Below are 19,068 nucleotides of genomic sequence, written 5' to 3'. Positions count from 1 at the left end.
TGAAGGTGCAGTCTTTTTCCCAACTGTCTTAGATGTCGTTGGACAGACATCCCTCTTATTATAGTGACAACTAACTGAATGCCCGGTCCTGCAGGGGTAATAAAAAACAGTTATTAAACAGTGACAGGTAATATGTAGTTGCCATTGGCTATGTTGCCTAGTTTGCTAATTAGTCAATGGCAAAGCTAGAAAATTGTCTAATTTAAGTACAGCAAGCTAGTAACTTAAGCTTGTTTATATATTTAAACTTATGATAATACATGTAATAGCTGTTGAAAGTCGTGCTGTGAAGCACAGCCGGGAGCTGTGCATGACAGCTAGGATGTGATGCACAGCTGTGTCCTGTCACTCGTTCCATCACATTCTGTGACCCATAGCCCAGCTCATGCGGTGCTATGCATCACATGAGCTGGGCTGTGCATCACACAACGTTGTTATACATACTTTAACAGATGATGTAATGAGGATGTGCATACCTAATCTGTTATATGGTAAGTAGCCTGTGGTCTTTACTGAATGGAACGTCGGCTGGCAGGCCTGGAGGTTCTGAATTCAAATCCAGTGCGAAGCAGACTTTTCATTCCAATATAAAACATTCATGAAATGAAAATTTTTTCCTCAAATATAAAACTAAAAGATCAAGTACATGAATAAAAATAACTACAAATGACAACCAATTTATTATATATATTCAGACTAGCTTAATTTACTCAAATTTATTAGGTTAAGAAACCTAGCTAATGGCAAATACATTACCAGCCATTGTTCATAAGCTATGTTAAGTCTTGAGTAAACGTGCAGCGTACAAAGTAAGATTTTTTCAACAATCCATTTTATCTATGTCTCTAGCTTTTTTATATTAAAATAAGAAAATAAGAAATGAGCAAATACCTTTATTTAAAAGTGAGAATGGTAAATGTTGTATATGTTGATTAAAAAGAAATTTTTTATGCAAAAACTTTTTTATTACCTATGCAATGCCGAAAATTCAACTAGTGTATATGTATGTAGATATATATATGTAGATATATATATATATAATGTATATAATACAATCATTTAAAAAATATGCATCTTGCAGCTTGAAAAATTTGAAAATTGGCAACGTTTGAAACTAAAGATTTTTGAACTCACTTGCTATGGTTGCTAGTGTAAAAGTTGGTGGCCTCTGGTAAGAGGTGATTACATGCCGTATGTAAACATTCATCAGTTTTGTGGCAGAATTTTAAACTTTATTGGAATGAATGTAAATCATGACACTTGCAGCTCTTAAATAAACAAATAATTATAAACCCCAACGTTAACAAACAAAAATAACTTTTATTTCCAGTGGCTCTAAAATTGGTTGCTGTATTATATACTATTTGAATAAAGAAACACTTCCCTACAAGTTGGCGTCAGTAATTTTACAATTTAAGACAAGGTTACCCTTTATAGGCTCAAGTCAAAGCACAAGTCTTACCTAAATTGGCATATATATGTAGCTCAAATTCTGATAGGTTTTGCATCTGCAACCAGTTTCCGGTTTGTGTCTCTAGAGAAATTATGTGTTTTAAAATAAAATTAATAAACTAGTTCAATTTAAATTCTCCGATGAATTACCAAATTCATTTGTTCATTAAGCGCATCATATATAAGTATATACATATATATATACATATATATACATATATACATACATATACGTATATACATATATATACATAAGTATATATATATATATCAACTAGTGTATATATATATATACACTGTATATATGTATATATATATATATATACACTGTATATATGTGTATTTACAGTGTATTGACTAGTTATTTGGTGTATTTATCACCTCTTACCAGAGGCCACCAACTTTTACACTAGCAACCATAGCAAGTGAGTTCAAAAATCTTTAGTTTCAAATGTTGCCAATTTTCAAATTTTTCGAGCTGCAAGATGCATATTTTTTAAATGATTGTATTATACACATTATATCTATATTATATTTATATCATACTTATATTATGTTTATATTATATTAATATTATATTCATATTATATTTATGTTATGGTAAAAAAGCTCGGTAACCTGCTGCTTCTGTTTTTGTAGCTTTTATTTTGCGATTGATATTATTTTATTTTATAAGGCAAAGCATAGCTCAATAAATTTAAAGTGTTTCTATTATGTTCATTGTTTTAGATTACCAAGGCACAGACTGGGTTCATATTCAAAATAAATCAAAGCATTACAGAACGAAATCTAAAAACAAGAGAGAGAGTGATGAATTGGTAAGTATAAGGTTTTATGGTATAGAGTGCAACTTCAAATCGTTGAAACGGTAGGGTTTGAATTGGTCGGCAGCAAACAACTCCGTACAAATTTGAACCATGAAAACCGTGAATAAGCTAGTGATTAATGTCATTGGCTAAAAATTATTTATGTGTTTTTTAGTTTTAGTATCTTGATAAAATAAAACTACACTTCATTGAAAGGTTGAACCAATTACTAGTTACTTTATTTGAATTCTGTTTATTTCATTAAATTCTACAAGCTTCCAGTTTCAAAATAATACTCAATTCAAATGGAACTGTGTTATTCTAAGTGCTTTTATGGCAGATAGAATGTTGTTAATACGATCAGGTGACTTGTTTGAGTATACAATATTAAGCTTCAAAGGGTTGAGGTCAGTTTTATCATCTTAAACAGCAATTTTGTTACAGGCGCCAAGGGTCTCACCCATTTATGCCAATGAACGCACAGATGACAATGCATGGTCAAGTGGCAGTGATGTGGAAGACTATGTAGAAAGTATGACTATCTTATCTTGCATCATACATTTTCGGAGAAAGTCTGATTGGTTTTCTGGAATAGTAACGTATTACGTAAAACAAAACAAAGAGATTTGTCTAGAGCAGTTGTTCTAAATCTTGTGCTGAACCCAAAGTTTCATGTGCGCTTTCATCGCAATCTTGTTTATTGGAAAAGAAAACATAATTTTCCTATTCAAGAAGCAAGTGCAGAAAATGACTTCGTGTTAAGATCTCCACGTTCAAAGAACAAAACCAATGCAATGCATGAACTCACAACAAATTTGATATATTTTTATAAAGACATGACCCTGCAAATCAGTGTGACTTTTGTGGTTGCCTTTGAGAGACGACTTATGTGTCTTGACATCTGCAGAAATCCTAATACTGACTCACCGAAACCTCCACGGTTTGGTCAAATCCGAGTGAAGCACCGCTGGTTTGGAGTTTTGTTGAGCAGAACAAGTTACTTCCTTAACTTTTCTACTGCAGAATCTTTTGCTTTTTTTATTTTTTTACTGAATTAATTTATGCTGAAAAACCTTTACTGATGTAAACACGGTATTTCTGCTGTTATGGCTAGAATTTCTGTCAAGGAGCTTCAAGTTAAAGTTTCTTACAACCAGATGAAGATTCTGCACAAGGATCAATTTATTAAAAAAACAAGAACAATGTTAAATTGTCTTTTTGTTTAGTGAAACCGCCTGTGAAATAAAAGCTGTATCGCTTTTACAATTTGACCAGAACCCCGAAAACCATTCTATAATATAAAAATAGTTATCAGAAATATCTGTGCCCTGATGTTGAATAATTTTACCAGCAGAAATACATTTAGGTCGATATACAATTTTTATTGATGTAGACCAGAAATCAAAAAACCTGGAAATCACAATAGTATGCTGTGAATTTTCAGCGCAAAGAAACTAACTTGCTCGCTTTTCAAGAAAATGATCAACTAATGTTATAAATGTATTGCAACAGACATTTGGGTTGACCTGTTAAACCTGTTATTCGTGATCAATGTTTGGTTGAGGTACTGATGCATTATCAAGGCTTCAGTCGAAAAACCAAAAAAATATGGTAAAATAGAGCATTTAGGTCTGAATTGCCATGTCTTCATTGAAAGAATTTTATTGTGACAGCTGGCCTGCTCAGATATCTTATGTTTTAGATGTTCAACGTCCATGATTGATTGAAAACATTAAACTTGGGCTTGGCGCAATTTATAAGAATAAAACATTTTAACCGCGATTAAGTTTTGTTGATTTTAATCTTAAAACAACCTGACAGTCAGATCACGTCAAACATCAAAAACAATCCCAAATGATAGAAGAATACCGATACTTTCTGATAGAATATATTATAATTCTGTGTAAGTTCATATTTAATGATAGCAACTCTGACAGACAAAACTGTCACATCATGTCACATGCTCTGCGTGTAGAAAAGGTCTAACTTTAAAAAAGATATCCATCTCATGGTTGAGCCATCTTTTACTTTTGGTGCAAATTTTTGAGTGGCTCTAATTGAATGGCCAGTGACAGCTGGTGCCTGTCGCTATCTACAATGTCTTATTATTTAGCTAGGTGAGTCACGATGACACAATATTAAGCTATTCACGCCTATCAGACTCTTGATCAAGCAATCGTTTATCACAGCTTTGTATATTGTTTAAAGATGGCTGCGTAGGCGCATCAATTTATTTCCTTGTTGACTCGACAGGCACAGTGATAGTTATTGCCCTGTATTATTTCTTATAGATGGTGAAATCGATGCTATAGCAAAAGCTAGAGTGAAGATAGATCAGACAGTAGAGAATACGGTAAAGCCCTATCTAAATTAATACACTGGCAGTCAGAGATCATCATGAGTAATAGCTGTGTACAATTATTCCAAGCATAGTAGCCGCAAAAAAAGTTTTGTTGATTTTAATCTTGAAACAACTTGGCAGTCAGATCACATCAAACATCAACAGAAATTGCAAATGATAGAAAAGAATACGATAGTTTCTTATAAGATCTACTAAAATGTTGTGTAAGTTTATTTTTAACTCAGGTAGACCAACATGCACAAAAGTAAGACAGTTAAACACAACACATCGTATAGCTATCGGTGTGTACAGCTACTACTTTAATCAATTAGAGCCATCTTTGCAGTCATCTTAACGAAATGATGAGCTTTTAGTTCTGCGATACCAAATAAAATTGCAGGACAATTATGCGAGTTATTTTGAAAAAAGTGAGATACATCTGTCCAAAACACTCCAGACAAAGTAAGCATGACAAATCTTGTTCACAAAGATGCTTAATAAATGAATATTTAAACAACATTTTCCACAGCCAAAAATATTTACTCCTGGAAGCATTGGCTGGCTTTCAATACAATTTGGATATTAATTTCCTGTTTCTGACATTTTTTATGCTGAGTTAAATATGCAAAAAGAAAAGAAAGTCATAGGCTGTTTGTTACAAAGCGTGTCTGCTTTGAAGCTAGATGAATTAATTATAAATTTATGAATTTGCACAAAATCTTGGTAGACTTTATCAGAAAGTATTGGTATTTTTTATCATTTGCATTTGATCTGACTGCTAGGATGTGTCAATGATAAAAGCGGCAAAACTTGATCACGATGAAAACAATCAGAAGAAAGATACGTCTAAAAGAATGATGTCAGTAATCATGTTTCCTGTTTGTCGCTTTCGTTATGACATCAGCTATTGCGTTCAAGTTGCAGTGTTACATCTCTCTATTGACATCTATTTTATTTTATATTTACTCTTGATTGTTCAAATAGAAATTCAATATTAGCTTCGGATTCATTTCTATAGATGTTTTAAAATATTTAAAGATAGGTTGAGATGGTAGAATTTGTCCGACTTTTCCCTCTAAATGCTGTGCAAACCTACCAGTACCTGATGCCGATGAGACCGTATATTTATCACTGATAAACAATATACGTGTCTTCTGACATGATTTTTAAAGAAATCTGGGCATGTCTTTTGTTTATGAGCTTTTTTCAATCATTTTTAGGACAGAGTTGTGAATCATTTGTGAGTTATTTCCTGCTATTTTATTTATGAAAGCCATTGCCCATCCAGCATGATGAACATAACAAGGAACTAAAATTCATGTAGCATAGTTAGTAGAGATAACTTGGCAGATGATAAGGGCTGCAAGTAATGACCCTTAAAATACTTTAGCTGATATCTGGTTATTTTAGACAACTGATGGGAACATAGATGATAATAACCAGTATGAAAGGGCTGACGAAGAGAATGATGCTATTACATGTATGTTTGTTCACCTTTCAACATTTATAACAAAGAACTGTAACAGAGCTTCAAGTTACCGTTCTGTATAGTGGATACATACACTCTGTATTCATGAAATTAACACACTGGTCTCTAGTTAAAAGCAGGTTTCCTACACTAGCTAGTAGTCAAGAATAATACAAGCATTCTATATGAGCATGTGGTATGTAGTTGGAGCTCTGTATATGGATGAGTAACCAGAGTTGCAAGCATTCTAGTCAGTAGTTAAGAGTACGATCTCTGTACACTAGTCAGTAATTGTGAGTACAAGCACTGTACACTAGTCAGTAGTTAGGAGTACAAGCTCTGTACACTAGTCAGTAGTTAGGAGTACAAGCTCTGTACACTAGTCAGTAGTTAGGAGTACAAGCTCTGTACACTAGTCAGTAGTTAGGAGTACAAACTCGATACACTAGTCAGTAGTTAGGAATACAAGCTCTGTACACTAGTTAGTAGTTAGAAGTACAAGATCTATACACTAGTCAGTAGTTGGGAGTACAAGCTCTGTACACTAGTCAGTAGTTAGGAGTACAAACTCCATACACTACTCAGTAGTTAGAAGTACAAGCTCTGTACACTAGTATTAGTTAGGAGTACAAGCTCTGTACACTAGTCGGTAGTTAGGAGTACAAGCTCTGTACACTAGTCGGTAGTTAGGAGTACAAGCTTTGTACACAAGTCAGTAGTTAGGTTACTTCTTTGGTTGATTAGTTTGAGGTTATTATTAAAATCTTTGTTTAAGTATTTTAGTGTATATGTACAACACATATATAGAATATATACTATATCTTTTTTATATTATCTATTATATGTTATATATTATACAATATAATTTATGCAACTTGTTCTGCTTCTATGTTATGTTTCATCATGAGCTTTTGTAAATGCGTAGCTGACAACTATTAATACTTTCAGATGAAGACCATATATACAGTCCAATGATTTGGACTCAGGCATGCCAACCTAGCTCTGTTGGCTATGGCTCTTCTACAGAAGGGCTAGAGGTACATGTTTAACTTTTACAAGATTGTCAAATAAAAGTTATAACAATAATTTATATAATAAAAATGTAATAAAACAGATTGTTTGTATTAGCTGTCCGCTATATTTTTGGTATGTTATATATGTATATATTAGGACAACCCAATTAGGAGCGGTTAAACTCAAAAAAGGGTGTGAGCCATCAATAGAATTGTGTTGTCATTAGATTTGCTACTGTACAACTAGTCGAAGACCTGGAAAACTCTCAAACTTAAATGCTTTTTATAGAATGCTGAAGAAGACAGACTGAGTGCTCATTCCACCACTGAAGGTGATCGCCGTTCTATTGCATCTCAAGGTATTGTAAAATAGTTCACCTCTAGTCAATCACGTTTTACAGGACATAGAAAAGTAACACTTGCTTAGTGTACTAAACGTGCAAAAGAATCTGTTAGATTTTAGAAAACAGCGCTGTCAAATTCATCTGGTTTTGTTTCAGACTTACTTTAAGTTATTGTCAATAATTTTTTCAAGTTTTGTTAGATATTTTAGTCACAAATTAATTTGGTTGTTAAGCACCCTTGCAGCTTGCAGACTTATAAAAGTAAGTTGATATAACTACAGTATGAACAGAACGTGTTTGTAAGTACTTTTCAGAGTCTAAAGCGCGAATAATCTCAAACTACTCATGTACAGTTTATGCATTACTATCTTTTGACAAATTAAAATTCTTACAGATGTTGCTCCCAGATCTGAGTACAGCCTTGATGATTTTGGTTACTACAACCAGGTAAAGTATTGTCATTCATAAATGTATATTTTAATTTCAGCTGTAAACTAGATGAATGATAACAGTATATATATATATATGTGTATATATATATATATATATATATATATATATATATATATATATATATATATATATCAGTGTTTGTTTTTGTACACCCTATAAAATAAAAGAGTTTTTTTGTGCAAAAACTTTTGATTACGTGTACAATGCTGGGTATTCAGCTAGTATATAAATAAATTGTTTTGGTTTTACATTAATAATTTATACTACTTGTTCTACTTACACAAGCTCATTACACATTGTATATTAAGTATTTTTGGGGCGCAAACTATGTTTAGATAGCTTTGATATCACTATATACCAATGCAATTTTGCTTCTATTATATTTAGAGTTCACATCAAAAAGCTATAAACAATCACCAAGAGAAAACTAAAGGAAGAAATTTCCATGAGGAACCTACAGGAAGGAGTGAAGAAGCTACCTCTGATATGAACTACATCAATGATCCAGTAAAACTAGGTCAGAATGATTAATACAACTAGTAGTTTCACCAAAACTCAATTCTACAGTAATATTGTGACCTAATTTTAATTCTTATCCAAATTTCTCAGTTCCCAGCTGAGTGATATGAATATATTATATTAAACTTTTCACGATTATATTTTTGTCTTATATTAAACTTTTAATAAAATATTCAAACTCATTTTTACTATATGAAAACTTAACTAGCATACCTAATCTTATTTAATTAATTGCATTGTTTGCAGACTTGCTCTCATCCTCCATCTTGGTAACTTTACATTAGACTTTGATTTGCTTAAAAATTGAGTTAACTTTGAGTTAACTTGTACTGTATTATGTTTTAATATGAGGTGAAGTTCCGTGCTGAGGTGCTTGCAAATTTAACAATAACTAATCATGATATTATCTTAGCAATTCATTAGTTATAGTTGCAAGTATATAACATGTTCATTCTTATGCTATAATATTAGTTAAATTTAAACCTCTGTAAATAGTTTTGGTAAGTTCAAAAACCATGATTAAAAGTTTTTTTCTAAGATTTGTTAGGCCATGTAGAGAACATTGTATTATATTAGTTGATCCTTCAGAATCTATTACCAATTGAGTCTGATCTAAATGTTTAGGTTCACACCTCCCAAAACTGCCCAAGCCCGCTGTTCGATCCGCTACTGATGACTTACCTGTTATTGGGAATTTTTCCTATGACTCACCCGCAAGCAAACCACCTTTTGGAAGTAAGCCATGATGGAGAGTTTGATTAAATTTACTTTTTGTAATTAAATTTAGTACTTCAATAGTTTTGACAGCATCTGCTAACTGTTGGAGAACAGTCAGTGTATTCTGAGACAGCTATTAGCTGTAAGTATCTTTTCTGTTAGTAGTAATTGCATTGCCGTGACTCATTTTAGCAAGTATAGGCAGAGATTTGGCCAAGTTGCAGTTGAACACTGATAGTTATGTCATCGTGCCATTCTCCATTGAAACCTCCGTTGGAGAGTTCTGTACAATGATGTCCGAGGATTACGGTGGCCGAGCTCGCATAATGGACACAGGTAAAAAACTTTGAAGTGCTTGAAACTCAAGAGCACATTTAAAACTTGCTTTTGTAATTATAACTCGCTAATCGGGTCAGCTATGCAAATGCTTCATAGTAGTTGCTTTGTAACTTTGTCCGAAACAAAACTCAGTGAGTTTGCTAGCTGGCAGGAAAACTTCCTAAAAGATATCAAAAGCAAATTTTACTATATTCCTAGGAGTATGTTGCCACGCTCTTTTAAATGGAACTGTGAATGCGCTCTTTGAACTTTTTTTGATTTTACTTGTTATTATTCTTGTAATTACATTTCAAATTACTAACTCCACGTGACTCTCATCTGGTTGGTTGCAGCTCCAGACATAAATCTACAATGTATAAATATGCATTCTTCCTCATTAGGTTCATAAGTCCCTCAAGTCAAACTTTTCGCCTTCAAAACGGTGGCAAGCAACATTGGTCATATAATGGTTTGCAAGCAGACATATCTGGTAGTGCTCAGGTGACAAATACAATTAGAATATCTAGTTTTTATTCTTTTATTCCAGGAATTAAAAAAATAAATGAAACAAAGATATAAATAATCAGTCTTTATTTTTAATATTTTGAGTCTTTAGACAGTGGTTGATTTGCTCAGTTGCTTAGAGTGTCAGTCTAGTAAACAGAGTGTAATGGGTTTAAAGCCAAAGATACTAGTCAATGTTTTAGTCATCTCATTATGATTATATTTAAAATCATTTTCATCTACAGAAACTTGTTTTTTGGGCCCTAACACCCCTAATGGACAATATGCTCCAAAATCTTTTGAACCTGAAACCTGGGGAAGTAGCAAAAAATTTCACAAGCGCAATTTAGACAGGTTGAATTAGAAGTTCGTTTCCATAGAAGACATATAGCAAACAAAGCCAACGATGTATATAAATAATAAGTGTTAGATACTATCAGACACACTTATGGATTGTATCAGACCTCCATCTGACCTACAACAGACCTGATTGCAGCAGATGAACACATCAAAATATAAAAAATATTATAAAATAGGCCTAATATATTTTATATATTAATAATATTTCACATTTTTAGTATTTAAATCTAGCCTGAAAGTAAAGATCAATCTCTGTTGTTTATGCATGTGAAATATATTTTATAAATCCGTAAGCTTCAAAGATAATTACTAAAATAATTAATAGTTAGAGAACCTCGCTTGATTCATACTGATTCATCCTTACTTGATACATAATCCACTAGCCCACTAATGCTTGCTGCCAGTGTAACATTCAAAGATTAACTGACAGCATTTTAAAATTGTAAGTTCTAACTATATTACCATAACATTTCAGTTTTCGACAATACTTTTGATGTTGGAAGGAATAAAAACACGTTTTGAAGGCGAAAATACTCACGATGCAAGCTCTAAGTGTGTCATAAAGAGTTCATTTTGTCGGCAAAACAACTGGCAATCTTAACTGCGATGATTAGCCTATGCTTGAATACAAGGCAACAACCCTTCTGTTGGCAGCCACTGTTAGATATTTCTTTCATCTATTCGCCATACTATGTCAATGGTTACCCAATATGACCGACAATTATAACATAAGGTCAAAGCAGATTCTACAAATACCAAACATGCGCGCGTTATATTTATACATCCCGCCTTAATTTTTGATCAGGGGTTATAAAATTACACCAATCAGCTTGTGGGCATCATCTTTAAGGGTGTTCTAGCAGAAAATTCATAACACAACTAGGAAATTAAACCAACTTCCCATAAAAGTTAGCTATTCTCAAAAGCCATATGTTGAAAAACCTATACACGCATGATCTGCTTTCATGAAGAAGAAAGTTGAAGGGGCAATGTTTCGATAATTTAGTTAAAAAAATGAGTTATTTTAATATAATTGTATAGCATCACAGCTGTTGCCTGTCAATATTTTGCAACGGTCAGAATCTTTCTATCCATTTTCATAACTTGGAAATGTTGCTAAAACCCGATATACCGTAAAACCTTTAATTGATCGCCACCTTCATTTGATCGCCACTTTTACATTCTTTGATCTTTACGAACTCATAATAGATTGTGATCAGAGAAGTGTCTGATACTGATAATAATAAGAGATACTGATAATGACTCAGTTTCATTAATAAGAATCAATTCTTTTGTTGTTTCCATTTGTATTGAAATCTGTTTTCCAACTCCAAAAAATTTTCAGTTTTATTTGATTAAAACTTTAAAAGCAGCACCATAAAAATAATTAGCCTCTGTATCAGGCTAATAGTAGTTCCTTATTTAATTTATGCGGTCTTGAAACTTTGATGTATGTGAAAAACGATTTACATTTGCGATGGTATATGAATGACTGATTTCAGGTTAAAAGTTGTGCTTAACGAGCCAAGCTTCTACGCATAGCACTTGTGCAAAAATCAACTCTCATAGTTTCGCTCTGCTAAAAAATTGTTTGGGCGCTAATATGGACTAGTTCAACAGTGCAGAAAAAGATTTTAGGTCAGAAGACATTGTGGAAGGTATTGGGCAGTCAAAAGAAGAAGTTCTACTGGTTGGAAGCAACAATCAGAACACAACTAGCCGAGCAATGACGCAAATACCTGTGTTTTAAAAATACTAAGTTTTGATTCTACATGTAATATAAGTATGTCACTTGTTTTTGAATATATATTTTTAGAATTTATAGATTATTATTATATAACTTATAAATTAGCAGATTTATAGCATATTATTTGATAGCATCCTTGTGGTTATCTTAACTCAGCTTTCAACGGATCGCTGCTCATAACTCCTCTTCTATTGCACATAAAAAGCCAGTTTTTGCTGCAAACTGTAACAAACATATCAATGAATGTGACGAATTTTTATGCAACAATGTTAAATATAATTATACAATAAAATTATGCCATTAGATTTAGAACGCAATAAATAATTGAAAGATCCAGCAAATGGCGCAGCAGGGCACAGGCTATAATATCATTGCAGGTTTATTGCAAACAATAGCTAGCAACTGGTAGAGGTATAGCTCAGATTCCTAATGCATATTTATTTAGAGATCTACAACAAGTAGGAAGCAAACTAGAAAAATATGTTGATTCAAAAGGGTTAATGTCGCTTCACCCGAAGGAGTGTGCAAAATATAGGTGAGATTCGCTTTGCCATTAAAAGGGTTACCTAAATTAGTCTTCCCTAAATTCTGACCAGCTATTTGTAAAATACAATGGCAGCCTCTATTTGATTGCTGCCTTTAGTTGACTGCCACTATATAAGAGAAGAGTTAAAAAATAGAGTTTCATGGCGTTCGATTAGAGGTTTTACGGTATGTTTGAGACCACACAAAAAATATTTAACCTACAGTCTGTAAAGTTATCAATTACTGTTAATGCAATATTATCTTGTGTTGGCAGTTAACCTTTACACAACTCTTATTTTAGATGAGAGTGAATTCAACAAACGTATAATGCTGAAAAAGCTGACAGCTCCATTCATCATAGAGTTTGATGGTTATAGAAGTATTGTACAGAGAATAGAGACAATGACTTCAAGTTGATATTGCTTCTCTGCAGACATTAAAATTATAATAATGTTTTTACCTTTTAGATACAAATATTTAATCTTTTATACTGTTTGTTGATAATTTACATAAACTATTTATTCCATAATTTGGCTCAAAGTATATTTTAGCTCAAAAACTGAAAGCTCTAATCGATTGCACAGCAGGGCACAGGCTATAATATCATTGAAAGCTTTTATTGTGATAATAACAATTGTAAGCATTTTGTCCTAAGTATATGTACATGGGTTCACTTAAAAATGTGTAGAATTTGTAATTACAGGTCAGATTTTCTCTGCAGAAATTATAGACAATAATTGATATATTAAGAAGATGTGTGAAATACATGTATTTATATATAAATATGGGCAGTATTTACAGTATTTTACATGAAAGTGCTCATATGGAAATAAAGTGTAAAATTAAGTCAAAGTAAAACTAGTAGTTTCATATTACAAACCAGTAATCCAATACCAATTGCTATACAAATTGTATTTATATATATACATATGTCATTTGTATATATGTGTGTAGAATGGATTGTAGAAAAAGTTGAAAACATCACTTCTTATTCTCTGGTGAACTTAGGTTTGAACTAGTGATGTCATCAAGTGATAAGTGAGGATGGTGAGTGATAAGTGTGAAGATTGAAACTGAACATTGGAACCCAACGCTTCTCAGGTGATCAAATACAGTGTAATCCTTTCAGTGAGTGTTCGCATGGTCAGGACATCATAAAACATACAAAAATACAGTAAAGACTATAAAACAAGGTAGATCTATACATTGACACCTGTGATCTTGACACATTATCGACATCCACCAAAAGAAATAAAGATGCGATGCTGCAAGTAACTACCATGTCTGGGACCTCCTATACACACCGACCTACTTATCCAGGCGAAGGTTCTTATTAGTTATGGAGACCTTTCAAATGACACCATCGCTGCTGAGATACACAACTTGAGCTATGGAGTAACCCTGTTTGAGTATATTTTTTTCAGTAAGTGTTTGATATCACCCACATTAAAATTCTTAGGTAGTACTTCACCTTTAGGGCAAGAAAACTGATTGTGAACACATAATTGGTACCACTTTTTCCAGAACTGCAGAGACCTCCTGGCAACAACACCGAGCTGTTGATTAAAAAATTGAAGGAACCAAATAGCCAGGATTACTAAGCAATGAAAAACCAAGAAAAAGCAGTTCGGCGTGAAAACTTTTACCATAGAATCACAGCAGGTCAGCTGTACACTTGAAAATAAACTTGATACATAATGAAGTGCATTTTTGTTAGCAGGCTAAAGGAAGTTGTGTGACCCCTGACCTTCTGTTTGAAGGGATTACAACCTCAACTTTGCTACGGTTTCAAAGGAAAAGTATTATCACTTTTCACATGAGGAATGCTGCACTGAGAAAAATCAGTCATCATGTCTTTTAGGCGTTGTGAGGTTTTCAGAGAAAATGTATCTGCATCTTTGTCATTTTGACATAAAAAGCACACTGAATGCCAATTTTGAAGTTTGAGGAAAATTTTCATTGAATTTGTATGACGAAAACGAAAAACTATCATGTTCCAATTTGTAAAACAAAAAATTGTATAACAGGAACATAGTGAACCGATGGCGCACTGTATATTACTCTTTTAGGGACACAGTTGGTTTTACCATATATTCAAACATGTTCTTTACGGAGATACGGCTTGATAATTTTTATCTACTAACCAGTTTCCCATGGGTGTAGCAATTGAGAACTTTGCTGATGCAAGGGCCCCGATAAACGAAGTTTACACAATGACAAAATACAACGACACCCTTTATTTGAACGCCACCTTTTAATAAACACCACTCTGGGGGAAAGGTTAAAAAATAAAGTGACATGACGTTCAAATGAAGGTTTTATGGTTTTTTCTCAGCGTTTTCCCGCAACAAAGTTTTATCGATTTCAATCTGGAAACTTCTTAGCAACCAGGCCATCTCAAATATCAAATGATAGAATAATATTTATACTTTCTGATAGAATCAATTAACATTGGGTACATCTTTAACTTTGGCCTAATGGGGAAGCTAAAAAGGAATTGCTGTAAACCAACATTTAACGCAGTCTGATGAATGCCTTAAAACAGAACAGCATATGATAATCGAACAAAAAATGAACACTTCATATTATGTGGAGTGTGATTAGCGGTTGGAAGGTAGTTAACAGTTATATTTCAAGTTTGAATGTAGTTATCAGTTAGGGGTAAAGTTGGTATCTGGTTACCATCTGTACACACAGCCTATGTTTCTTACTCTAATATTTTATAAATATAATCATGAGGGTCTATGTTTCTCACTTGAAGATATTATAAATGTAGGTTACTCAAAAAGTCCTATTTCTCATTCCATTGTAACAATGTTTATGCAGGCTCTTTGGGTGGTGTTCATGAAAGCTGAAAGACCATATTTCACATCAGAAGGTAACGCTGACAGCAACAATGGAGATGTCATATGTTTCAGCCAACTCATAGGCCTACTCACTCAGACTCTGTAACTCTGAGTTTGATCATCAGGGTCCATCAAGAAAGGAGATGGCTGTAGATGGCCATCTTCTTACGCTTATGTTTTTTATGAAAGCATTTCTACTGATCACGCAGACAGCAAAATAAATCAAGCTTGTGAGCACTAATTCACGACTGACAACTGCCAACTTATCAACCTGAGAATTGTTATTCAATTTTGCAGTGTTCCTTATGCCCAACATCAGTGGAACTTAAGTTTTGTTGTAACATTATTATTGTGTTCACAAAAATGAAAGTTATTGGAAGGTATGTCAACAAACTGTCTTGATGCAGCCACATTTATATACATGAAGTCGTAAACATTTGTTCCGATTGTTTGTCTGACTTAGTAATTTAGCTTTCTTAAAATTAATTTTTTACATTTTTGGCGTTTTGTGACCCTTTCAATCGACAAATTTAAAAAACTGTTTTCTATAGATTTATCATCACCGCTATGTACAATTTTTTTAACATACAATGAAATTTTTAGCAAGTGTTTGTCTCAACCCACAAAGTAATGTCGTTATATGATATGAGTCAAGTTTTCTCGAAACATTGCTTTTCTGCAAATTAAAATAAGAAAAATCAAACAAAAATAATGTGTAAAGTATAAACTGCATATTAAATTATACCGAATTAAATCATACACTAACATTATTTTACTAAAATTCAACTATATCTAGTGAGTTTATAGTAAGCTATGTCATACTTTTTTGACCTATTCTCTCATCTGAAGTAAGGATTGCAAAACCTACATCTATGTTCACATTTTCCAAAGTTAAATTACCAACATAAGCTGCTTTTGATAAATAATCACTTTGCCAATTTAATTTTAAATTGTTTTATTTTTTGATTTTGTTTTTTTGCGGTGTCTGAAGCATTTATTGTTTCTTTTCAGGCTGTTGAAAGTCCGATTAAATACAATGTGATAGTTTTATAAGAAAATTTGCTTCAACATATGACTGCTTTGCCATACAAAACAAGTATTGAAAGAAACCTGTTATGTGATGTTTGACATTGCAGTATTGTTTCTAGCTACTTGAAAATCTACTCTGAAGTGAGAGTGTATAATGTCCCCGTATATAATATAGTATTACAAGATGCAGGCCTATCATCTAGTATAACCTTTATTGTTAGATTTAAGCTAACTGCCCGGAGACAAGACCAGTGGGTGAATTAGGGCAATGTCTCATATACGGCAGTAGACAAAACTAGCTACTGTCTAGCTTATTGGCCCATGATTGTATGACCTACTTCTTCTCTCTAATATTCACCGATATTAAATATGAATGGCGGATAGTCATCCTTTCCTTTTGATCATCAGCCAGATTCCTCACATATCCACCGATTTAAAAACGTATAAGGTAAGATTATGTTAATAACAGAGTTTTTAGGCTTGTCAGAGTCACAGTTTATTTACCCTAGATATATGAGACAAGACAATTATTCAACTTTAACAGTTTTTTAATATTTGTGTTATTTTTTAATCAGAAACAGGTTTTCAAGCATACATTTATATATCACCTTAATATACCTGAAAGAATGCGTTCAGATTTCCATTTTGTTTATTTGTTAAGTACTTATAAAAAACAGCTAGTCAGCACCTATTCTATGTGTTTGCAAAAGCATTGTAACATGGTGCATAACATTTAACAGCTGTTGTAGTCAATTAGTCACATGATGGAAAACCATCCTCTACCTTCTGTTCCCTCTGCAAAACTTTTCGCACTGGTTTGTGAATACAGTGTGATATATGCAATAGCTGGATCCATCTTCACTGTTTAAGCAATCCATTGTCAGCAGATTACGTGTAATTTCAGCACAAGGAAAGCTATTTCCGCTGCTTGCATGTAGTCTAAATGGCAAAGTAGAGTACAACTATGAAACTGCATTGCAACGGTAAGTTTCTTAAAACTGTAGTATTTTTTTAAACACCTAAATGATGTTAGCGTCTATAAAGTGATCAAGATGTGTGCCATTAAAGGACTTTAAGCCTTGTCACTATTCAAATGTTGTAAATTCTATGAGGCTTTATTGTATTATTATAGAGGCTTCACCTTTAATATTCCACGAAGTTGTAAAATAAACTATTCCGAAAAAATCATTCATACCAATTTTGTATATGGCCATGGATTGTTTTTCAGAATTTGCATCACTAAGTACATATCATATTTGATTAATAAAATCTGACCAAATTATATATAAGATCAATGTTTACATGAGTATAAATGGCAATTCTTTACAAGTTGATAGGTATTTTTAAGACAAAAATTGCATTTTTATAAGTATTACTTATATGTATAAGTCGCCCCGTTATTCCAGAATATTTTAAAATCACTATAACTGAATCAATTGTTGCTATGCGAAATATAGATAAAACTTTCAAAAAATTTCATCGAATATGAACAATAAAGTTTGTCACCATGTTCTAAACGAGATTTTGGTTACTCGCTTATGATATTGTTTGTGAATGATCGCATGCTAAAACATGCCTGTTCTCAATCGCGGATGGGCTACTCAGCGGGTAGTAAATAAACAAACAGTGCATATTTATATAGGAAGATCTATTCGGAATTTACATTTGAAAAGTTTCGCCAAATGTTTTCCAAATATGTTACTTGTTAAATTTAAAACCAATCGGTGGCAGTACAGCACAACATTGGCAGCTGCCTTATTATGGTTTAAAGTGCTATTCTAAGCTTATTTACTAAGAGTATATATTGTATCTTCATCGATATTTAATACTGGTGCTTCTCTAAAGTAACTGTAACATTTATATGATGAACTATCATTATTATGAGTGTTTGTTAAGGTTTTATACTGCGATGTGTACATGGCATGTAAAATAAGAGAGTTTTATTTTCATATTTACATTCTAATCGATTCGGCAGCAAATTGTTCATAAATATTACTCATGTGTAAGATGACCTCCAAAATTTTACATTAATATTGTCTCCTAAAAACTCATGAGTATATACGGTAATACTTTGACTGAACCTTTCATCTGGCATGCGTTCTTTGAAGAATAATATACCTCATAAGTATAATATAACTTCAGTGCAAGTTTAAAGCAGCCAGAAAATATGAGCCAACAATTGCCATTAAACAGCTTTATAAAATATTTTGTAAGAATGCAAATGCAGCAAACGTCTGAGTTTGCCACCTATAAATCCAATCAAACATCTGATAGTATGGTTTCCAACATGCTTCTTCTATGACATCCGAATTATTAATTAGTGTTTTCTTATTTCTTATTGTTTTAGTAGCTTAAAGAGATCAGTAGCTGTAATGGAGACTGCAAAAGATTTGTCAGCCACAGAGATGTTACTAAGCTACTCCCATAATACATCTATACGTGAAATAATTTAGATCAGTGTGTGGGATGTACATTTTTGAGATATAAGCCCGCAGGCTAACAATTATGTAGTAGATAAATATTAAAAGCTAACAGAATAAAAACAATCAGGCATGGTCTCCTACCTCACAAGAGCCGACTATGCAATTAGATTTCCACAGTTATTGCATGTTGTTCACATTTGTGG

This window comes from Watersipora subatra, chromosome 11 (genome assembly GCF_963576615.1).
Source record: "Watersipora subatra chromosome 11, tzWatSuba1.1, whole genome shotgun sequence".
NCBI classification, from domain to species: Eukaryota; Metazoa; Bryozoa; class Gymnolaemata; order Cheilostomatida; family Watersiporidae; genus Watersipora; species Watersipora subatra.
This window is presented reverse-complemented; position numbering follows the sequence as displayed.